This window comes from Heterodontus francisci, chromosome 3, assembly GCF_036365525.1.
Source record: "Heterodontus francisci isolate sHetFra1 chromosome 3, sHetFra1.hap1, whole genome shotgun sequence".
NCBI lineage: Eukaryota > Metazoa > Chordata > Chondrichthyes > Heterodontiformes > Heterodontidae > Heterodontus > Heterodontus francisci.
This window is the reverse complement of record NC_090373.1, coordinates 168,380,693-168,405,496: the sequence shown is the minus strand read 5'-3', so window position 1 is coordinate 168,405,496 and position 24,804 is coordinate 168,380,693.

The window sequence follows — 24,804 nt, the reverse complement described above, 5'->3', positions numbered from 1 at the left end:
TTGAAGATAGATGTTTAAGGAGTGATCTAATTGAGGTCTTTAAGATGATTAAAGGAGTTGATAGGGTAAATGGGGAGAGACTATTTCCACTAGTGGGAGAATCCAGGACAAGTGGGCATAACCCGAATTTTGGGTAGTGGAATTTTTTAAAATTCATTAATGGGATGTGGGCGTCATTGGCTAGACGAGCATTTATTGCCCATCCCTAATTGCCCTTGAGAAGTTGGTGGTGAGCTGCCTTCTTGAACCGCTGCACTCCATGTAAGGTACACCCACAGTGCTGTTAGGAAGGGAGTTCCAGGATTTTAACCCAGTGACAGTGAAGTAACAGCGATATAGTTCCAAGTCAGGATGGTGTGTGACTCAGAGGGGAACTTGCAGGTGGTGGTGTTCCCATGTATTTGCTGCCCTTGTCCTTCTAGTTGGTAGAGGTCGCGGGTTTGGAAGGTGCTGTCTAAGGAGCCTTGGTGCATTGCTGCAGTGCATCTTGTAGATGGTACACATTGCTGCCACTCTGCGTCGGCAGTGAAGGGAGTGAATGTTTGTGAATGTGGTACCAATCAAGTGGGCTGCTTTGTCCTGGACGGTGTCGAGCTTCTTGAGTGTGGTTGGAGCTGCACCCATCCAGGCAAGTGGAGAGTATTCCATCACACTCCTGACTCGTGCCTTGTAGATGGTGGACAGGCTTTGGGGAGTCAGGAGGTGAGTTATTTGCCGCAGGATTCCTAGCCTCTGACCTGCTCTTGTAGCCACGGTATTGGCAGACAGTGACTAGTGGGTACCGCAGGGATCGGTGCTAGGACCCCAGCTATTCACAATATATATATTAATGATTTAGATGAGGGAACTAAATGTAATATCTCCAAATTTGTAGATGACACAAAACTGGGTAGGAGGGTGAGTTGTGAGGAGGATGCAGAGAGGCTTCAGGGTGATTTGGACAAGTTGAGTGAGTGGGCAAATGCATGGCAGATGCAGTATAATGTGGTTAAATGTGAGGTTATCCACTTTGGTAGCAAAAACAGGAAAGCAGATTATTATCTGACTGGCTATAAACTGAGAGAGGGGAATATGCAGTGAGACCTGGGTGTTCTCATACACCAGTCACTGAAGGTAAGCATGCAGGTGCATGCAGGTGGTAAAAAAGGCAAATGGTATGTTGGTCTTCATAACGAGAGGATTAGAGTACAGGAGCAAGGATGTCTTGCTGCAATTATATGGGGTCTTGGTGAGGCCACACCTGGAATATTGTGTGCAGTTTTGATCTCCTTATCTGAGGAAGGATGGTCTTGCTATAGAGGGAGTGCGGTGAAGGTTTACTAGACTGATTCCTGGGATGGCGGGACTGACGTATGGGGAGAGATTGAGTCGGTTAGGATTATATTTGCTGGAGTTCAGAAGAGTGAGGGGAGATCTCACAGAAATCTATAAAATTCTAACAGGACTTGACAGGGTAGATGTAGGAAGGATGTTCCCGATGGTGGGAGGAGCCCAGAAGCAGGCGTCGTAGTCTAAGGATACGGGGTAACACATTCAGGACTGAGATGAGGAGAAATTACTTCACCCAGAGAGTGGTGAGTCTGTGGAATTCGCTACCACAGAAAGCAGTTGAGGCCAAAACATTGTATGCTTTCAAGAATGAGTTAGATATAGCTCTTGGGGTGAAAGGGATCAAATGATATGGGGGGAAAGCGTGAACAGGTTACTGAGTTGGATGATCAGCCATGATCATAATGAATGGCTGAGCAGGCACGAAGGGCTGAATGGCCTACTCCTGCTCCTATTTTCTATGTTTCTGTGACTCCAGTCTTTTTAGGGCTCTTTGATGCCATATTCAGTCAAATGCTGCCTTGATGTCAAAGGCAGTCACTCTCACCTCACCTCTTGAGTTCAGCTCTTTTGTCCATGTTTGAACCAAGGCTGTAATGAGGTCAGGATCTGAGTAGCCCTGGCAGAACCCAAACTGAGCGTCACTGAGCAGGTTATTGCTAAGCAAGTGCTGCTTGATGGCACTGTTGATGACACCTTCCATCACTCTACTGATGATTGAGAGTAGACTGATGGGGCGGTAATTGGTTGGGTCGGACTTGTTCTGCTTTTTGTGTACAGGACATACCTGGGCAATTTTCCACATTGCCGGGTAAATGCCAGTGTTGTAGCTGTACTGGAACAGCTTGGCTATGGGGGTGGCAAGTTCTGGAGCACAGGTCTTCAGTACTATTGCCGGAATATTGTCAAGGCTCATAGCTTTTGCAGTATCCAGTGCCTTCAGTCGTTTCTTGATATCACACAGAGTGAATCGAATTGGCTGAAGTCTGACATCTGTAATGCAAGGGACTTCAGGAGGAGGCTGAGATGGATCCTCAGCTCAGCACTTCTGGCTGAAGATTGTTGCAAATGCTTCTGCCTTATCTTTCGCACTGATGTGCTGGGCTCCCCCATCATTGAGGATGGGGATATTTGTGGAGCCACCTCCTCCAGTTAGTTGTTCAATTGCCCACCACCATTCACGGCTGGATGTGGCAGGACTGCAGAGCTTAGATCTGATCCGTTGGTTATGGGATCGCTTAGCTCTGTCTATTGCATGCTGCTTACGCAGTTTGGCATGCAAGTAGTCCTGGGTTGTAGCTTCACCAGGTTGACACCTCATTTTGAGATATGCCTGGTGCTGCTCCTGGCATGCCCTCCTGCACTCTTTATTGAACCAGGGTTGGTCTCCTGGCTTGATGGTAATGGCAGAGTGGGGGATATGCCGGGCCATGAGGTTATAGATTGTGGTTGAGTACAATTCTGCTGCTGCTGATGGCTCACAGCGCCTCATGGATGCCCAGTTTTGCATTGCTAGATCTGTTCGAAATCTATCCCTTGTAGCACAGTGGTTGTGACACACAACACGATGGAGGGTATCCTCAATGTGAAGGCGGGACAGTCTCCACAAGGACTTGCGGTGGTCATTCCTACCAATACTATCATGGACAGATGGATCTGCGGCAGGCAGATTGGTGAGGACGAGGTCAAGTATGTTTTTCCCTCTTGTTGGTTCCCTCACCACCTGCCGCAGACCCAGTCTAGCAGCTATGTCCTTTTGGACGGCCAGCCCGGTCAGTAGTGGTGCTATCGACCCACTCTTGGTGATGGACATTGAAGTCCCCCATCCAGAGTACGTTCTGTGCCCTTGCCACCCTCAGTGCTTCTTCCAAGTGGTGTTCAACATGGAGGAGTACTGATTCAGCAGCTGAGGGAGGGCGGTAGGTGGTAATCAGCAGGAGATTTCCTTGCCCATGTTTGACCTGATGCCATTAAACTTCATGGAGTCCAGAGTCGATGTTGAGGACTCCCAGGAAACTCCCTCCCGACTGTATACCACTGTGCCGTTACCTCTGCTGGGTCTGTCCAGCCGGTGGGACAGGACATACCCGGGGATGGTGATGGCAGTGTCTGGGACATTGTCTGCCAGGTATGATTCCTTGAGTATGATTATGTCAGGCTGTTGCTGGACTAGTCTTGGGACAGCTCTCCCAACTTTGACACAAGCCCCCAGATGTTAGTAAGGGTTGACAGGGTTGGGTTTGCTGTTGTCGTTTCCGGTGCCTCGGTCAATGCCGGGCGGTTCGTCAGGTTACATTCCTTTTACTGACTCCTGAAAAAGCAGTTGAGGTTGGCGGGGGCGGTGGGGGGGGGGGGGGGCGGTGGGGGGGGGGGGGTGTCAATTGAAAGTTCTGAAAGAGAGATTGATAGTTTTGTTTGAGGTTTAAGGGATTATGGAGCAAAGGTAGGTAACTGGAGTTATAATACAAATCAGCCATAATCTAATTGAATGTTGGGACAGGTTTGAGGGGCTGAATGGAGTAGTCCTGAGTTTCTGTGTAAAATTGAGGCAAACACATTTGAAGTCTCTGCCCCAATTAAAAAAAAAACTTCCCCCTAGTTTCCTCTCCTTAACAGTCATCTCCTGAGTCATTCAGGGCTAAATTCAACACTGTGACCTTGCCAACTGGCTCATTCGATTGTACAAATATGATCTGTTAAGAGCTGCCGGGAAGAAGAACTTTTTTAAAGTGTTACTAAATTAGGGCAGAATTTTCCAATCGTTCTTTCAAGAAACTTCAAACCCAATACTTTTGCTTTGATGCTCTGACTTGTCACGCATTTGGTAAACAAGAGAGTACTTGGTGAAATTTAAACTTCCTGCATGCAGAGGTCAAATGAGAAACCTAAGGGATCTAGAAATAGGTAAAAGATTAGTTTGTAGAAGGGTGAGCTAGGGGGTGGCAAGAAGTGTGAGGAGTAACAACAACAAATTGCATTTATATGGTACCTTTATCGTCGTAAAATATCCCAACACTTCTCAGGAGCATTATCAAAATTTGACACCAAGCCACATAAGGAGATATTAGTCATAGAGCACTGAAACAGGCCCTTCAGCCCACCGAGTCTGTGCCAAGCAACAACCACCCATTTATACTAATAATCCCACATTCCTTATCACGTCCCCACCATTCTCCTACCACCTACCTACACTAGGGGCAATTTACAATGGCCAATTTATCTATCAACCTTCAAGTCTTTAGCTGTGGGAGGAAACCAGAGCACCCGGCAGAAACCCACGCGGAGAACTTGCAAACTCCACACAGGCAGTACCCAGAACTGAACCCAGGTCGCTGGAGCTGTGAGGCTGTGGTGCTAACTACTGTACCGCCCAGTTTAGTTTAGATGATCGGAAGCTTGGTCAAAGAGGTAGGTTTTAAAGAGCGCCTAAAAGGAAGAGAGTGAGATATGGAGGCGGAGAGGTTTAGGAAGGGAATTCCAAAGCTTGGGGCCCAGGCAGCTGAGGGAGCGGCCACCAATGGTGGAGTGATTAAAATCAGAAATGCTCAAGAGGCCAGAATTGGAGGACGCAGATACTCTCGAAGGTTACAGGGCTGGAGAAAATTACAGAGATATTGTGGAGCCGTGTGGGGCAAAACCATGGAAGGGTTCATAAACAAGGATGAGAATTTTAAAACTGAGTTGTTGCTGGACTGGGAACCACTGTAGGTCAGCGAGCACAGGGGAACTGGGCGAATGGGACTTGGTGTGAGTTAGAATATGGGCAGCAGAGTTTTGGACGAGCTCAAGATTATGCCGGGTGGAAGATGGGAGGTTTGCAGGAAAGCACTGAAATAGTCAATTCAAATGGATGCAAAAATGTGTGGCGGAAATGCAAGGGACAAGAGAAGTTGAGAGATGGTGATAAATATGACAGATAAAAAAGAGAAGAAAGAGGCTGAAATTGAAATCTCGTGCACTTCTTTGGATGAAATATTAAACTGAGGCCCTAATCTGACTTCGGGTTTCAGGTGGTTGTTTAGATATTTTGCAGAAGAGCTGAGTGCTTGTTCCTGGTCAATGTTTGGCAATGATAAAAATGAGGAAGACGATGAAGAGGAAACTGCATGAGATCTGAGGATTCAAAGACACCCAACTCAAGGTTTTCTGAAAATTGCAATAATTGTAGCCAGATTTAATGGTTGCATCTATATAAGTAGACAGTGCTTGCCAACGGCTCCTGGGGGTTAGCTAAATCGGATTGTGGTTGAGACCAGGAAAATAGACTCATTCATTAAGAAACAACTCAATGCAGCAATGGGAAGACGGGAGTATTGGCTTTCTGGAATGATGAGACCAAATGGGTAGAAGAGCGTTCTTTATTTGAACATTTCATGGGAGATGAGAGAGGTCCTGCAGCAGATGGTGCCACAGAGGGCTATGCCTTGGGGTGGTGCTAACGGCACAGCTCATTGTAAGATATGGGATTCCGAAATTAGCAGCCCAAGTAATCTTCCAAAGAATTGCATATTGAGGAAGGTAAAATGAAGGCCAGATTGATGCAGTATTGAGGTTTTAACACTGCCATTACATTTATCCTGCTTTCTAATATTTGATTAAACAGTAAATACTAAATAGTGGAGGGCAACCAATATTGCCCATCGTTTATTTTAATGGTATTGCGAGGCTGTCCAATTCAGATCACGTAGTTATGCTGAAAAGACTGTGTCAGGTAGAAATGTGGACACACCCATTTATAGGCACACGGACGCTTGGACAGTAACAGAGGAGCAGCAGAAAGCCATTCAGCCCCTTAAACCTGATCCGCCATTCAATTAGATAATGGCTGATCTGTACCTGAATTCAATTTACTGACCATTGAGCCGTATCCCTTGATACTCTTACTTAAATGCAGATCTATCAATCTCATTCTTCAGAGCTTCGATTGACGCAGTCTTTTGTTGGAGAGAGTTCCAGATTTCCACTACCCTTGGTGTGAAGAAGTGCTTCCCAATTTCACTTCTGAATGGGCTAGGTCTAATTTTAAGATTGTATCCCTTTGTTCTCGATTTGTCCATCAGAGGAAATAGTTTCTCTGCATCCTGTATTATACCCTTCACCATGTTAATCACCTCGATTAAATCACCTCCTAAACTCAAAAGAATACAAACATCACAATTTAACTCATTAAGCACTGGTATTATTCTGTCGAACCTGCGTTCACGCCCTCCAAGGCCAACATCTTTTCTTACGTGTGGATTCAAAACTGAAGCAAGGCTCTGTACAACTGAAGTGTCATTTCCTGACTTTTGTATTCTAACCCACTACAGATAAAGACCAACATTCTAGTCACCTTTTTAATTAACTTTTTGTACCTGGGCACTAACAAAAGTGGAGTAGGTACCTACTTTAACAGTGTCACCTATGGGCTCCAAGGATTTCCATTACATTCAGATTAAGGTTACAGGTCAGAAATTAAGGGAAAGCCATGATTTGAATAATCAGGGTGGGGGCCTTCACCCAGTCGTGGCACAAAAAGGTGCTGCCCAACCGAGGAGAAGGATCCTTGCCATTCCGAAAAGGGGCACCAGATCCTTGAGTCAGACTGAAAAAGAAGCTAGAGAATATGATCTCAAAAATTTCCCCTGACTGTCAGACCATTAGTACAACAGTAATTGATCCCTCGAGAATCGACTACAGTTACCGGGTTCAGTCTCACAGCCTTCCCTAGGTCTGGAATGGGACCCAGTATAAGTGCTGGTTGCCTATTGGGTTTGAGCTGCATGGAACTTCCAGGGTAGCCTGGGAATGACCGTCTGATGGCCCTTAATGCTGCTTTAAATTTGACAGAGTGTCACAACCAGGTGAGAAGGAGTCTAGGGGGTTCCCTTTCACCCTTTGTCTGGTTTAACCGTAACAGGGTTTAATTTTAAAAACACTGTGTTTTTAGCTTCCCCTCAGTGAATCCTTGTTCACCACTTTCCAACTGTAAGGCAAAGAAATCAATTCAGACAGGTTTTCTTAGATTTTAAACAAGAAAGGTAGAAGTTTATTAATCTTAAACTCTAATCTGGTTACTGACTACAAATATGCGACGCGACCACGCCAGCATGCATACGCGATAAACACACACGCAGATAGAGACAGAAAAGTAGAAAAGAATAAAGGGAAGAAGTTTGAGGCAATAGATGGGTTTCTATTTTACTGTCCTTTGAGTTCGCTGCGAAGTCTCTGGTTGCCGGTTGCAATTCACTGGGGCCCAGTGCACGCTTCAACTGGTTTCGAGGTCGGAATCTTTTCTCTCTTGAGGTTTACGTGTCTTCCATGGGTCCGGTGGCTTGGTAAAGAGTGAGTGAGTGAGTGAGTGAGTGAGTGAGTGAGGGTGAGTGAGTGAGTGAGTGAGTGAGTGAGTGAGTGAGAGTGAGTGAGTGAGTGTGAGAGAGTGAGTGAGTGAGAGAGAGAGAGGCTTTTTTGTTCCAGCTTCAGTTTCAACTGCTTCTGTCTTTCTCTGTGGCACAATTCAAAAACCCCAGGGCGTCCAGCAGGTTAGTCATGTGACCAGCTGGTTTGACTACTTCTGTTTGTGGATTCTGTCATCTTAGCAGTCATCCTGGAATGTGAGCTTCCTCACCTTCAATGTTTGATGATCGCAGCCCATTTTGGGTTAAATGACCAGGGACTAGTCCTTTGTCTCTCCAAGCACTGTCTGCTAGTATGCAAATGTTTTTCCAGCCAAGTGTCCAGTGATTTTTTTTAACAAGTCCTCTCTTCACTCCAGCAACAGTTTAAAATCAATGTTAATATGACAAAATTAATATGCTGCATTCTTGGCAGGTGAGGGTTTGCATGACACGGGACAATATCCAACATTAGGAGTGGAGACCCAGAGGATCCGAGTTCTCTCTGAAATTGAAACCTACCCCAAATAATGGGATTGTGTCATACTTCCACCCCCTCCCTCTCATCTCTGACTGGACTTTATTTCTTACAATTCATGTATTTGCTGAATTGAAACATTAGCGGAAATATTTAATCTGGCCAATTACCGCACCATCAGCCTCCTTTTGATCATCAGTAAAGTAATGGAAGATGGCGTCGACAGAGCTATCAAGTGGCGCTTACACAGCAATAATCTGCTTATTGACACTCAGTTTGGGTTCCGCTAGGGCCATTTGGCTTCTGACCTCATTACAGCTTTGGTTCAAACATGAACAAAAGAGCTGAACTCCAGAGGTGAGGTGAATGTGATTGCCCTTGACATCAAGGCAGCATTTGACTGAGGATGGCATCAAGAAGTCAATGGGAATCAGCGGGAAAACTCTCAGCTGGTTGGAGTCACACCTAGTGCAAAGGAAGATGGTTGTGGTTGTTGAAGGTCAATCATCTCAGCTCCAGGACATCACTGCAGGAGTCCCTCAGGCTAATGTCCAAAGCTCAACTGTCCTCATCTGCTTCATCAATGACCTTCCCTCCTACATGAAATCAGAAGTGGTGATGTTTTCTGATGATTGTACAGCATTCACTTCCATTCGCAACTCCTTAGATAAAGAGGCAGTCCGTATCCTCATGCAGCAAGACCATTCAGCCTTGGGCTGTTAAGTAGCAAGTAGCATTTGCACCAGACAAGAGCCAAGCAATGACCATCTCAAACAAGAGAGAGAGTCAAACCACCTCCCTTCAACATTCAACAGCATTACCATCACTGAATTCCCCCACCATCATTATACTGGGGTAACCATTGACCAGATACTTAACTGGAGCAGCCACATAAATACTGTGGCTACAAGAGCAGGTACTCTCCACTTGCCTGGATGAGTGCAACTCCAATACTCAAGAAGCTCAGCACCATCCAGGACTAAGCAGCCCACTTGATAGGCACCCCATCCACCACCTTCAATATTCACTCCCTCCACCACCAGCACACAGTGGCAGCAGTGTGTACCATCTACAAGATGCAGTGCATCAGCTCACCAAGGCCCCTTCGACAGCACCTTCCAAACTCGCAACCTCTACCCCTCAGAAGGACAAGGGCAGCAACATGTAGGAAAACCACTACCTGCAAATTCCCCTCCAAGTCACACAACATCCTGACTTGCAACTGTATCATCGTTCCTTCATCATCGCTGGATCAAAATCCTGGAGCTCCCTCCCTAACAGCACAGTGCGAGTAGCACAAGGACTGCAGCAGTTCAAGAAGGCAGCTCACTGCCACCTTCTCAAGGGCAAATAATGATGGGCAATAAATGCTGACCAAGCCAGCAACGCCAAAATCCCATGAATGACTAAACAAAAAGAAGAAATTTAACTTGGAAAACAAAACCTGGCTTACGCAGGCTATCCAAAATATTGTTCTGCTGCCATGGAATCCTCCGGCCTTCTTGACTTTTTGTGCTAAATTCAGCTGAAAAACAGCTAGTCTCACCTCCTACTGAGCTGCTATGTGTGTAGTTGGGGAACTGACCCTTCCATTCGTATGGTATAAATAATAAATCAGCAGTTCCTCCAGATTAAACAAGAATTAAATGTTGAATTAACTACTTATACATCCTGTTAGCTCAACACCATCCAGGACTATAGATGTTAGACCATGCAAAAACCAAGAGTAACCACTTAGGTTTGTCCTGGAGTGATACCTACATTTGTGGACCTTAGTCCAGTCAGTGCCTTCAGGTGAGGGGGCAGCAAAGTGAACCCCCCAAAAATACAATTACCCAAATATTGGCCAGGACAGCAGGAGAACTCCCCTCCTCTTCTTCGAATGATCCCATGGGATCTTATACCATCACCTGAGAGAGGAGGTGGGACCTTAGTTTAACATCTCATCTAAAAGGTGTGACACTACAGCTCTCCCTCAGTACTGCACGGGAGCAACTGCCTGGATTTTGTCCTAAGTCTCTGGAGTGAGATTTAAACCCAGAGCCTTCTGACTCAAAGGCAAGTGTGCTAAAACTGAGCCACATCTGATGCCAGTCAGTTAACTTGTTCAATGCCTTATTTTCTAAGCAAGAGTGCTGGCGTTTTCCATTTACTTTCCTATTGGGCCTTCAGCCTTGGAAGCCCACATTATGAATGACAAAATTATGGATGGCAGCCAGTTAAGTGTTGCGAAAGTGCTTCCAGTTTTTATAACAGTTTATTTCTTTGAGGACTTATGTTAAAACTGAAAAAATTCCATGGATTTTTTTTTTTACCAAGTTCACTAAAAGGACACTTGAGATGTTGTTTGAAAAACCACCTGTGCTGGAAATCATGTGCTTTAAGCTCAATAAACAACAGTAACATTGGTGACCTGGGAGAAGATGTTAACAGAGAAGCCACATGCCAAGGTTTATGGAGGTCAGGAGGCTGGCTTTCTGTTTGGGGTTTGGATATTGTTTTCAGTTCATTTGGGGTGTGAACTGCTTTGAAGACAGTTGGTGTTTTGCCTGCCAAGGGCAAAGAAACCACACAGCTCACCTTTTTATCTGCCTCTTTGAAGAAACGCTGCAAAGAGCTCAAATCCCTGGTGCTGTAAAGCTCCTGAGAAGCTGGAAAAACCTGCCAGAATAATTCTCATTGCCACCTGAAAGGAGCTGCTTTAGAAAGTATCCCAGTGACCCGTCTCCGTATACCCGGATGCCAAACCAAAAGCGACAACTGACTTCCTTCCATATCTTCTCTTTTTTTCTTCAAGAATTAGCAAGTATTTGGCCAAAGTGTTCTTTTTTTGGTTCTTTTTGTAACAGACCTATGCAGAGTGAATGTCTGTATTGTTTTCAGTGTGTATGTGAGTTGTGGGCTGAATTTTATTCAGGCACCGCGCTGCGCGGCAGCACCCTTTCAACTCAGCATGGCGCCTGCATTTAGTGGCCGCCACAGAGCCCCTGTGATATTATGTGCAGGGGCTCATTAGAATCACAGCGCCGAGCCGCCCTCCCCATATAACGTGGGAGAGGCGGGACATTTGGCGCAGTAAGAGACCTTTTGACAGCTGTGCAGCAGGTGCTGGGACCCTATTTTAAGCACCCCAGCACCTGCTTCCTGACAGCTGTCAAAGAATACTTATCTGATTGTTGAAGAGTAGGGCTGCTGTCAATCTGGCAGCAAAGCAGAAAGTGCTGCAGAAACCCAACAGGTCAGGCAGCATCTGTGGAAAGAGAAACAGAGTTTACTTGTCCAAGTTCAGACCTGAAAGTTAACTTTCATTGCAGCAGCTTTTTCGGGAGCAGAGAGTGCGAGTGAGTGAGCAGATGGGAAGGTCAGTTTAAAGTAAACTTAATTTCCTTTAGTTTTCGGCGGAGACCAGGGGGGCTGCTGGGTAATTAAAACCCTATATATTTGGGCCATTTAAAATAACTTGCCTTTCATTGCAGCAGCTTTTTCGGGAGCAGAGAGTGCGAGCGAGTGAGCAGCTGGGAAGGTCAGTTGAAAGTAATCTTAATTTCCTTTTGTTTTCGGCGGAGACCAGGGGGCTGCTGGGTAAGTAAAACCCTATATATTTGGGCCGTTTCTGAACCCGAGACACTACACCTGTAGTGTCTCCCACCTGCCCTCCTCCTCTAACCAAAAAAAAGGACTCGGTGGTGTGCAGATAAGGTAAGGCTTTTTCTATTTCTCTTTTTTGTTTTATCGTGTGATTGGTTAAAAACTTTTTGTTCCTTTTTCATTTAACTAAGTTTAAGCTTAAGATTAAAAATGGCAGGAGATCTCAAACCCATGACATGCTCCTCTTGCTCAATGTGGGAGCTCGGGGACATGGCTGATGTCCCTGATTCCTTCACGTGCAGGAAGTGTGTCCAGCTGCAGCTCTTGTTAGACCGCATGACGGCTCTGGAGCTGCGGATGGACTCACTTTGGAGCATCCGCGATGCTGAGGAGGTAGTGGATAGCACGTTTAGCGAATTGGTCACACCGCAGTTTAGGATTGCTGAGGGAGAAAGGGAATGGGTGACCAAAAGGCAAAGAAAGAGCAGGAAGGCAGCGCAGGTGTCCCCTGCGGTCATCTCCCTCCAAAACCGGTATACCGTTTTGGATACTGTTGAGGGAGATGGCTCACCAGGGGAAGGCAGCAGTAGCCAGGTTCATCAGCATCTGCTGTTCAGAAGGGCGGGAAAAAGAGTGGAAGGGCTATAGTTATCGGGGATTCGATTGTAAGGGGAGTAGATAGGCGGTTCTGTGGTCGAAAACGAGACTCCCGAATGGTATGTTGCCTCCCAGGTGCACGGGTCAGGGATGTCTCAGATCGGCTGCAGAACATTCTAAAGGGGGAGGGTGAACAGCCAGTTGTCATTGTGCACATAGGCACCAATGATATAGGTAAAAAACGGGATGAGGTCCTACAAGCAGAATTTAGGGAGTTAGGAGCCAAATTAAAAAGTAGGACCTCAGAGGTAGTAATCTCAGGATTGCTACCAGTGCCACGTGATAGTCAGAGTAGAAATGAAAGAATAGTCAGGATGAATGCATGGCTTGAGAGATGGTGCAGGAGGGAGGGGTTCAGATTTTTGGGACATTGGGACCGGTTCTGGGGGAGGTGGGACTATTACAAATTGGACGGTCTACACCTGGGCCGGACTGGAACCAATGTCCTTGGGGGTGCTTTTGCTAACGCTGTTGGGGAGGGTTTAAGCTAATGTGGCAGGGGGATGGGAACCAAATGAGGTCAGTGGAGAGTAAGGATGTAGTATCTAAAGCCTGTAAGGAACTAGATAATGAAGTCAGCGTGACTAAGGGAAAGAGTAGGCAGGGAGCAGATGATGAAAGCAAAGGGACTGGTGGTCTGAGGTGTATTTGTTTTAATGCAAGAAGTGTAATAGGTAAGGCAGATGAACTTAGGGCTGGGATTAGTACCTGGGAGTATGATGTTATTGCTATTACTGAGACTTGGTTAAGGGAAGGGCATGATTGGCAACTAAATATCCCAGGATATCGATGCTTCAGGCGGGATAGAGAGGGAGGTAAAAGGGGTGGAGGAGTTGCATTACTGGTCAAAGAGGATATCACAGCTGTGCTGAAGGAAGGCACTATGGAGGACTCGAGCTGTGAGGCAATATGGGCAGAACTCAGAAATAGGAAGGGTGCGGTAACAATGTTGGGGCTGTACTACAGGCCTCCCAACAGCGAGCGTGAGATAGAGGTACAAATATGTAAACAGATTATGGAAAGCTGTAGGAGCAACAGGGTGGTGGTGATAGGAGATTTTAATTTTCCCAACATTGACTGGGTTTCACTTAGTGTCAGAGGTCTAGATGGAGCAGAATTTGTAAGGAGCATCCAGGAGGGTTTTCTAGAGCAGTATGTAAATAGTCCAACTCGGGAAGGGGCCATACTGGACCATGTGTGAAGGAATGAGCCCGGCCAGGTGGTTGACGTTTCAGTAGGTGACTACTTTGGGAATAGTGATCACAATTCCGTAAGTTTTAGAATACTCATGGACAAAGACGAGAGTGGTCCTAAAGGAAGAGTGCTAAATTGGGGGAAGGCCAACTATACCAAAATTCGGCAGGAGCTGGGGAATGTAGATTGGGAGCAGCTGTTTGAAGGTAAATCCACATTTGATATGTGGGAGGCTTTTAAAGAGAGGTTGATTAGCGTGCAGGAGAGACATGTTCCTGTGAAAATGAGGGGTAGAAATGGCAAGATTAGGGAACCATGGATGACAGGTGAAATTGTGAGACTAGCTAAGAGGAAAAAGGAAGCATACATAAGGTCTAGGTGGCTGAAGAAAGACGAAGCTTTGAAAGAATATCGGGAATGTAGGACCAATCTGAAACGAGGAATTAAGAGGGCTAAAAGGGGTCATGAAATATCTTTAGCAAACAGGGTTAAGGAAAATCCCAAAGCCTTTTATTCATATATAAAGAGCAAGAGGGTAACTAGAGAAAGGATTGGCCCACTCAAGGACAAGGGAGGAAAGTTATGCGTGGAGTCAGAGAAAATGGGTGAGATTCTAAATGAGTACTTTGCATAGGTATTCACCGAGGAGAGGGACATGACGGATGTTGAGGTTAGGGACAGATGTTTGATTACTCTAGGTCAAGTCGGCATAAGGAGGGAGGAAGTGTTGGGTAATCTAAAAGGCATTAAGGTGGACAAGTCCCCAGGTCCGGATGCGATCTATCCCAGGTTACTGTGGGAAGCGAGAGAGGAAATAGTTGGGGCCTTAACAGATATCTTTGCAACATCCTTAGACACGGGTGAGGTCCCGGAGGACTGGAGAATTGCTAATGTTGTCCCCTTATTTAAGAAGGGTAGCAGGGATAATCCAGGTAATTATAGACCGGTGAGCCTGACGTCAGTGGTAGGGAAGCTGCTGGAGAAGATACTGAGGGATAGGATCTATTCCCATTTGGAAGAAAATGGGCTTATCAGTGATAAGCAACATGGTTTTGTGCAGGGAAGGTCATGTCTTACCAACTTAATAGTATTCTTTGAGGAAGTGACAAAGTTGATTGATGAGGGAAGGGCTGTAGATGTCATATACATGGACTTCAGTAAGGCGTTTGATAAGGTTCCCCATGGTAGGCTGATGGAGAAAGTGAAGGCGCATGGGGTCCAGGGTGTACTAGCTAGATGGATAAAGAACTGGCTGGGCAACAGGAGACAGAGAGTAGCAGTGGAAGGGAGTTTCTCAAAATGGAGACGTGTGACCAGTGGTGTTCCACAGGGATCCGTGCTGGGACCACTGTTGTTTGTGATATACATAAATGATTTGGAGGAAAGTATAGGTGGTCTGATTAGCAAGTTTGCAGACGACACTAAGATTGATGGAGTAGCAGATAGTGAAGGGGACTGTCAGAGAATACAGCAGAATATAGATAGACTAGAGAGTTGGGCAGAGAAATGGCAGATGGAGTTCAATCAGGGCAAATGCGAGGTGATGCATTTTGGAAGATCCAATTCAAGAGTGAACTATACAATAAATGGAAAAGTCCTGGGGAAAATTGATGTACAGAGAGATTTGGGTGTTCAGGTCCATTGTTCCCTGAAGGTGGCAACGCAGGTCAATAGAGTGGTCAAGAAGGCATATGGCATGCTTTCCTTCATCGGACGGGGTATTGAGTACAAGAGTTGGCAGGTCATGTTACAGTTGTATAGGACTTTGGTTCGGCCACATTTGGAGTACTGCGTGCAGTTCTGGTCGCCACATTACCAAAAGGATGTGGATGCTTTGGAGAGGGTGCAGAGGAGGTTCACCAGGATGTTGCCTGGTATGGAGGGCGCTAGCTATGAAGAGAGGTTGAGTAGATTAGGATTATTTTCATTAGAAAGACGGAGGTTGAGGGGGGACCTGATTGAGGTGTACAAAATCATGAGAGGTATAGACAGGGTGGATAGCAAGAAGCTTTTTCCCAGAGTGGGGGATTCAATTACTAGGGGACACGAGTTCAAAGTGAAAGGGGAAAAGTTTAGGGGGGATATGCGTGGAAAGTTCTTTACGCAGAGGGTGGTGGGTGCCTGGAACGCGTTGCCAGCGGAGGTGGTCGACGCGGGCACGATAGCGTCTTTTAAGATGTATCTAGACAGATATATGAATGGGCAGGAAGTAAAGAGATACAGACCCTTAGAAAATAGGCGACAGGTTTAGATAGAGGATCTGGATCGGCGCAGGCTTGGAGGGCCGAAGGGCCTGTTCCTGTGCTGTAATTTTCTTTGTTCTTTGTTCTATTCCACCTTGTAGGCGTGCTGCACCTGGGTGAATAATTTTAAATTTGCACATTGCAGGACATGAGACTTAAATAAACCATAAAAGGTATTACAGAGGTTTACAGAGAACACACTGACACAAATGGGAGTGCACGGCTGTCACAGCAATGTAAATACGTCTTTCACTAAATGTTCCTCACCCACATGAGTCCTTTTCTCTGTGTGAATGATGCGTACCAGCATGTCGTGCCAATGTCACATCCCTTTGCACCGTTGGCCCTTCAGGAGAGCCAACGTATGCAATAACATCATTGCCATGTCACCATTACTCATGAGTGTCTCCACGGATGCAGTGACATGGATATTGACTCAGTCAGCTGCTGCCACTAATGGTTTACACAGAGATGCTGCAGATGTAGACTGGTGCACAGCAGGTGAGCGAGGGTGATGTGTGGCTTGCAGAGCTCGTGTCGGTTCCTATGGAGCAGACAGCCTTTGTCTGATTAGCCACTTCCGTACATCCCTAGCTCACTGCTAGCCCTGCATGCAGAGCCTGGGTGTCATCTGCCCTTCCATGTGTCTTTCATGTTGTAGGTCCTCAGCATCCTCATAGTCCGAGAAGGAATCATGTTGACATCTCTTCTCATCATGCCAGGCCTGGCCCCTATTGGGTGCGTAGTTGTGCAGAGCAGCAACGAAAGGAGTTGGCCTTTTTGGCCTGTAGCTCAGGGCATCACCCTATCCATCCAGGCATTGGAGTCCATCCTGAAGCAGACATCCTCATTGGCCCTCCGGTGCAGGGCATTGGTGACCTCCCTGATGCAGCGGTGCATTGTTGATTGTGTGACCCCACAAACTTCTCTGAAAAGGTGCAGAGGCGTCAGGCTTGAGAACCGCTGCCACTACGAGAAACAAAGGCATGGAATGTCCACCGGGTTGCAGGTCATGCTTGAGCAGGGCACAGAGACGTGTCACCACCCTCTCTACATGCGCAATTGCCTCTGACACTTGTGCTCTTTAAACATGCCGATCTCCTGCTCAATGGTGGCCTTTGTAGCTCAGCGGCTGGCATTGTATCTCTCCCCTTCAGCAGTGGTGGAGTCTCTCACTGGTGTTGGGAGCCATGTCTGCAAAGGATAGCCCTTACCTTCAAGAAGCCACCCCTCTATCTGAACCAGTTCAGTGAACAGCACTGTCAGCTGGGACTGGTGCAAGATCCAGGTGTGATGGCAGCTGCCTGAGAAGCAGTCACACATTCACAACAAGCATCTGCGGTGATCACATACCAGCTTCACCTAGATTGAGAGGCCTCCTTTAATGGTGACGTCTGCAGGTGGTAGCCTGGCGAGAGGCCTGATGTCCACATGAGTGCAGTCAATGAACATTACAACCTATGGTTCTCCGGCAATTGTGCCAGAACCAATGGCCCTCTGGGCCTGGCTGTGAGAGTCCATCCTGAAGCAGACATCCTCATTGGCCCTCCGGTGCAGAGCATTGGTGACCTCCCTGATGCAGCGGTGCACTGTTGATTGTGTGACTCCACAAAGTTCTCTGAAAAGGTGCCAAGGCGTCAAGCTTGAGAACCGCTGCCACTATGAGAAACAAAGGCATGGGATGTCCACCAGGCTGCAGGTCATGCTTGCGCAGGGCACAGAGACGTGTCACCACCCTCTCTACATACGCAATTGCCTCTGACATCCGATGGCATGTCATGTGAGGCCTGTAGATGCACGGCAGACGTAATGGCGAGCTCCCCTTGAGGGCTGCTGCTCACAAGTGTGGGCCTCTATGTGGATCACACCTGCCTGTTGATATTGCCTCTGGTGTATACGGATCCTCAGGAGCAGAGGATCACATAATGTAGGATGAGCCATACCTATTTCCATGTGATAAATAAAGTTGAACCCTCATGTATTCGAAGGTTCCTAACAGGGGCCGGGATTGGTGTTGATGGGTACATCAGCTGCTTTCATGGATCAACTATGTGGTGTGCCATGGCATTGCCCATCTTGACCAACACTGAGTGGCACAGCATGACCACATCAAGATCCTACCAGCTGAATCGATTGCCCCCACCATCCATACAACCTTAATGCTCCTACCCTTTCTGGCACCCTCCCCACACACGGGGTGCCGAGTGGGTCATTGTTCCCTCATAAACATGAACAAACATGGAGCGTACATTGTTAACGGAGGGATGGTACACAGTACCTCCCTTCATGCCAGCAGAGCTTTCCCTCCAGTAATCCCAGGCCCCCTCCCTTTAAGAATGCAGATTGAGACACCTGTGTATCCTCCCCCTTCCTCCTTCCTTCCAGTATGCAGAGTGAGACCTCTGAAAAGAAACTTACCTTCTGCCATGGAACCTTCTGCCTCTGTGGCCAGTGTTTCCAATCGTGAGTGGGACGGCATGTGCGGGCTGCCCGTTCATCGCAAAATCAGGAAGTGTCAATGGAGAGGTGGCGGGCTGCATAATCAGCAAAGGTAAGTAACATTTACCATATGCTACTTATGGTGCTGCTGCCATGCAGCGGTGGGGGCGGGGAGATCACACCGAGGTCTCCCCGCTGCCGGTAATTTGCAGCAGGCCCTTCTCAACATTGTGGGTCGAGGTGGGCCTCTCTTCATAGAATTTTACCGGCCCCTGTGCCGCGACCTGCAGCATTGAGGGGCCGGTAAAATTCAGTCCTCTGTGCGGGGAATTTGAAAAGGGAACGTTCATATTTCAATCTGTGTGTTAATGCTTTGCTTCATTACTAGATAAGTGTTGTTTGATAATAAACTGATAATTTTGTTGTTTAATAAAGAAACCTGGTCACTGTATTTTATTCTGGGATAAAGAATAGAGTCTATGATTGACCGTTTGGGTAACTGGGTAAACATTTAAATATATGTTGTGCCCTGTGGAGAAGTGAGACCAGAAAAGACAGTGCACTCCTCCCACCTTGGTCGGAACACTTGTAAGATCGTAAAGCCATGCGGACAGCAGACACCAGCGGGGTAGGGCTCCAGAAATATTCCCATTCATGAATTATTTTCTCTGTCAGAAAGATTCTGCCCAGAGTGTCTGGTAGGTGGTGAAGACAATAGCTTTGATCTTCCCAATGTTGGATAGACAGTCTGATGTCAGAGAGTTTGTTGAGGAGCAAAGAGAGGTGGCAGAGAAGTAGACCTGGCCATCATTAGACACATAGCTGGAGAGGATGTTGCTGAAGACTTGAACAGTATAAAATATTCTTTTGTTTTGCTGGGGCTTTCCCACAATCTGCACCCCACCACTCCCCATCCCCCAACTCACTTACCATTTGCTATCTGTAAGGTTTCTGCCGTTGTCATGGTGCTCATTGACTATTGTCGCTCCAGAGGAGCAGAGAACTGCAACAGCCAAGATGCATCTTGTCCTTCACACATGCAAACAAACAGAATTGATCAATAGGTGTTGAAAATCTCCAACATTCAACACCTGGGTGAAAGTTTCAGCTCCTGGACAGAAGCAGAATTGATGTCCCAGGCCCCAGATATAGGAACAGGACTATACCATGAAAACTTCTAGCAGGCATTTCTAACATTAAATAACTCCATTGCGTGTCTAGGTTTAGTGGGGTTCTTTCCCAAAATTGTACATTGTTTGTGCATTTTGCTGCTTTTAATGGAAATTAAAGACCTGACTGAGGAAAGCAGTTGGAAAGCCGAGTGAATTGATTGGTTCATTGTGTGTTGGTTGTAAGTTCCAAATAGAAAACAAATCAGTAGGTTCATGTTAACAGATGTTTGAGTGAAATAAGGTCTTTGTCCTTTGGGCACTTCATGGGGCAGAGGGAATTTAACATTCTCCTCCTGGTGGAAACAGGGCAGGGGCAGAGTTAAAATCAAAGTGCTGCCCCCTACCCACCCCCACTGCCATATTTCCTGGGGACCTCAGCTGGGAAGCCCAGGCAACTGCCTGAATAAGGCAACAGTTTTATGAATCCGGCTGGCCTCTCTTTCCGCCTGCCAGCTGGTGAAAAGTTACAATCTCATCTGACAGCTTTGAAAGCTATGACGCTCTGGGCTAAACTAGAGAGTTTGAAGTGATAGCAATTTATTAAAAGTCTGAAATCCTTCAATAGTGAGCAGCAAAAGCTGTCATCAGGGTGTAATTTGGAATCAGTCCTTCTGCCAAATAGCACAGACACCTCACAGAAAGTAACACATTAGGACTGCGTGCTTTTGTAATATTTGTCTTTGGAATGTGTGCGATGCAGGCAAGGTCACATTTATTGCCTATCTCTACTTGCCTTCTCCTTGAACCATTGCTATTGCTATGGTGTCAGGTGTGGCTCAGTTGGCAGCACTCTTACCCTAGTGTCTAGACGATTGTGGGTTCAAGTCCCAATCTGGAAACAAGGTCAGGGCTGTCCCTCCCAGGGCAGTTGAGAAGGAGTACTACATTGTTGGAGCTTGATACAAAAGATCCCATCGCATAATTCTGGAGGAATAATAAGGGAGTTCCTCCTGGTGTCCTGGCCAATATTTATCCCTCAACCAATATCACTAAAACAGATTGAATGATGGTTATCTCATTACTGTTAATGGGACTTTGCTATAAATTGGCTGCTGTGTTCCCTACAATAAAATGGTGACTATCCTTCAAAGGTCATGGAAGGACATGTCATTCTTTCCTCTCTATTTTGTGTTGGTACAAGGTAGAGAATTCCAGGATTCTGACTCAATGATAAAGGAATGGTGGTATATATATAGGTGATATATATATTCATGTTAGCCGAATGATATTCAGCTCTTGTACCCATGCCTGACTCAAGGCTGTGATGAACTTGGGAGCCAGGTTGTTCTGGGACAACTCAAACTGAGCATCCGTCTATAGGGTATTGTGAGTAGATGGCACTAGCAATGTCCACTTCTATCACTTTGCTGATGTTTGGGAGTAGGGTGATAGGGATAGATTTGTCTTTTTTTTTTAGGTAAGATATATATGGACAATTTTCCATATAGCCTGTGCGGTAGCTCTGGTATACAGGTCAGGATGGCAAGATTGTTTCATGAAGTAATATTAAATTTGTCCACACTCTGCAGCAATATAGTGCTGAAACTTTGCAATTTGTCCTCCACTTGCTACAATTCTCTGGGCCTTTTTCTTTGGAAATGGCCTGCTTGTCTTTCAGATGAAGTTTTGACAGAGAGGTGACACTATAATTAGATACGGAGAGAAAAGACAGAAACAGCGTAATATGGCTTTGAGGGTTACCCTTTCCAAAAGAAACATTGGCATTTGGTAAATTTTCTAGAGACTGTTTAGAGGATATTAAACTGGGAGTTGGGGGCACGAACATAATCAATATGAACGCCATTGACTTTCTCCACTACCACTAAACAATGAAAGACTGGCATTTTATAGTTCCTTCCATTACCTGAGGATGGCCCAAAGTACCTTGCAGCTAATGAAATGCTTTGTACTGCAGTCACTATTGTAATGTAGGGAAGTGTGGAAGCTAATTTACCTACAGCAAGGTCCTACAAACAGAAATGGGATAAAGGACTAGATCATTTGTTTTTTTGTTCTGTCGATTGAGGGATAGGTTTTAGTCAGGACTCCAGGAGAATTCCCTGTCCTTCTTTGAATAGTGCCATGGGGTCTTGGTGACAGAGCTACCACTGAGCAATGACTGACACCTTGGACATCTTACTCAGCACCGACCTGGGACTGTCCTAGTCTGTATGGCTCAGTTATACACTGGGCAGTGCATTTAGCAACTGGGACATCCTGGTTTTAATTTTACAAAGAAAATATAAAAAAGATAAATTGCATCACTGCACAACCAACCAATCATTGCACGGCCTTCTATTCATAAGCATGGGTTAAATGTCTCTCAATATACATTTAGAGGTGATTCCACAATCCAGCCTTCCCAGTAAGTAGCAATTGCGTGATGGGATATCACAGGTGTACTTATCATCACAGAAAATGACAAGCAGCATACCCACTGAGAGTGCCGGTTTGCATAATCATCTCTTTAATTTCCACAGGTCATTTTGAAAGAATGCTTATGAGATCCTAGTTAGCACTATTAGCTTTTTATTTACATGCAATTACATGCATCGAGTGTTCACCACAGAAACAGGCCATTCGGCCCAACTGGTCTCTGCCGTTGTTTATGCTTCACACGAGCCTCCTCCCACCTTACTTTGTCTCACCCCATCTGTATATCCTTCCATTCCTTTCTCCCCCTTAGCGTCCCCTTAAATATAGCTATGCTATTCATCTCAAACACTTCCTATAGAAGCAAGTTTCACATTCTCACCACTCTCTGGGGGTTAAAGAAGTTGTTTCCTGAATTCCTTATTGAATTTATTAGCGATCATCTTGTGATGAACCGAGTTTTGAACTCCCCTAATGTAGGAAATGCAGCAGCCGATTTGTGCACAGCAAGGTCCCACAAACAGCAATGTGTTAATGACCAGATGATGGCTTGGGGTTTCCAACAGGATGCACTATTTCATCGCAATTCACCCAAAGTTGGCCAAATCAGTGCAAAAGATCACAGAACTTCAAATGCAAATAATATCCATTGCAAGCTGAGTTTCTGCAATCTTTTGCGCTGGTTTAAAAAACATTGAAGCTTGTCCCACCCACAAAACTGACCACTGCCCCGGATTGAATTGGTCACTATGGTGAGTTTCCAATAATTGGGCTCATTTGCAAGCCTTTGAGGAAACGCTTAAAATGAAGCCTTTTATTGGGTATAAGAACGCTGATAGGTATCTTTTAGAAACTTATAAATATTTAAAAATTTATTTACTAGAAACTGACTAGTGTAGACCAACAAAACTAGTAAATGGGTTCTGTATTGCTATTTAAAATCTTTTTCAGTTATTTAAAATCGAGTCACTCACAGGTGGTTGACTAGAAGCTTTTTAAAAATGCTTATTTTTTGTCATCAACACATTTTCAGCCATATTAATTCAGCCAGGTTGCCACTCTTAACAAACATTTATTAATAAAACAATACATTCTAAAGTGTTACCTAATGGTGCTGGTTCATGGCAGATTTCAAAATATGCACTAAACCAGTGCAATTTTTAATCTAATAGTGCTATTGAGTGTAGGAACAGGAGGATAGAGCAGATGAATGCATGGCTGGAGAGATAGTGCAGGAGGAAGGGCTTTAGCTTCCTGGGGCACTGGGACCAGTTCTGGGGGAGATGGGACCTGTACAGCCTGGACAGGTTGCATCTGAACAGAGATGGGAAAAATTTCCTTGCAGGGCGATTTGCTAGTGCTACTGGAGAGGGTTTAATCTAATTTGGCCGGGGAATGGGAAACAGGAGGTAACATTAGAGAGGAAAACCAAGGTGCACAAAGAATTGGGAGAGATATATAGCACTAGAGTAAAAATAGTAAGACATTAAGCTGGGTCAGAGTAAGAGTGAATGCAATAAAGTCTAAATTAGGTTTACTGTGCATGTATATGAACACACTGAGTGTGGTAAATAAGGTTGGTGAGCTGCAGGAGCAGATAGCCAAGTGGAAATATGATGCCGTGGCAATAATGCAGACCTAATCAAAAAAGGGCACGACCTGGTACTAAATATTCTTGGAAACAAGGTGTTCAGGAAAAATAGGGAAGGAAAGAAAGGAGGAGAGGTGGCAGTATTGATTAAGAAGAACATTACAGTGCTGGAGAGAGAGGATATCCTAGAGGGGTCAAGGACAGAATCTATTTGGTTAGAACAAAAAAGCAATAGAGGTATCATTACTGGTTGTTTTCTATCAGCCTCAAGCTAGTGGGAAAGATATAGAGGAACAAATTTGCAGGGAAATTACAGAGAGGTGCAAAAACTACAGAGTAGTTGTAATGGGGGACTTAAGGGCAGAGACAGGAAAGAGTTTCTGAAGTGTGCTCAGGAGAATTTTCTAGAACAGTATGTTTCGAGTTCAACGTGGAAGGAGGCATTGCTGGATCTGGTTCTAGGGAATGAAGTGGGTCAAGTGGATCACATGTCAGTAGGGGAACATTTAGGAGATAGTGATCATAATACCATAAGATTTAGTTTAGCTATGGAATTGGACAATGAGCAATCCAGACTAAAAATAATTAATTGGAGGAGCACCAATTTCAAGGGGTGAGAACAGATATGACCTGAATCATTTGGAATCAAAGATTGGCAGGCAAAACTATAAAAGAACAAGGTCTACCTTTAAAGAGGAGATAGCTTAGGTACAGTCAAGATACATTCGCACGAGGGGGAAAGGGCATCATATTCCCACTTGGCTATCTGCACCTGCAGCTCACCAACCTTATTTACCACACTCAGTGCATTCATATGTATGCACAGTAAACCTAATTTAGACTTTATTGCATTCACTCTTACTCTGACACAGCTTAATGTCTTACTATGGCAAAGAGAACCAGAGCTCCCTGGATGACAAAAAAGATAGGGCAGTACAGTGGCTCAGTGGTTAGTACTGCAGCCTCACAGCTCCAGTGACCCAGGTTTGATTCTGGGTACTACCTGTGTGGAGTTTGCAAGTTCTCCCTGTGAGTACGTGGGTTTCCGCCAGGTGTTCTGGTTTCCTCCCACAGCCAAAGACTTGCAGGTTGATAGGTAAATTGACCATTGTAAATTGCCTCTAGTGTAGGTAGATGGTAGGAGAATTGAGGGAAGATGGAGATGTGGTAGGGAATATGGGATTAATGTAGGATTAGTATAAATGGGTGGTTGATGGTTGGCACAGACTTGGTGGGCCGAAGGACCTGTTTCAGTGCCGTATCTCTCTATGACTACGGGCCAAGTGCTGGAAAATGGGAATAGATAGACCTGATGGCCGGCATGGACACAGTGGGCCAAAGGGTCTGTTTCTGTGCTGTATAA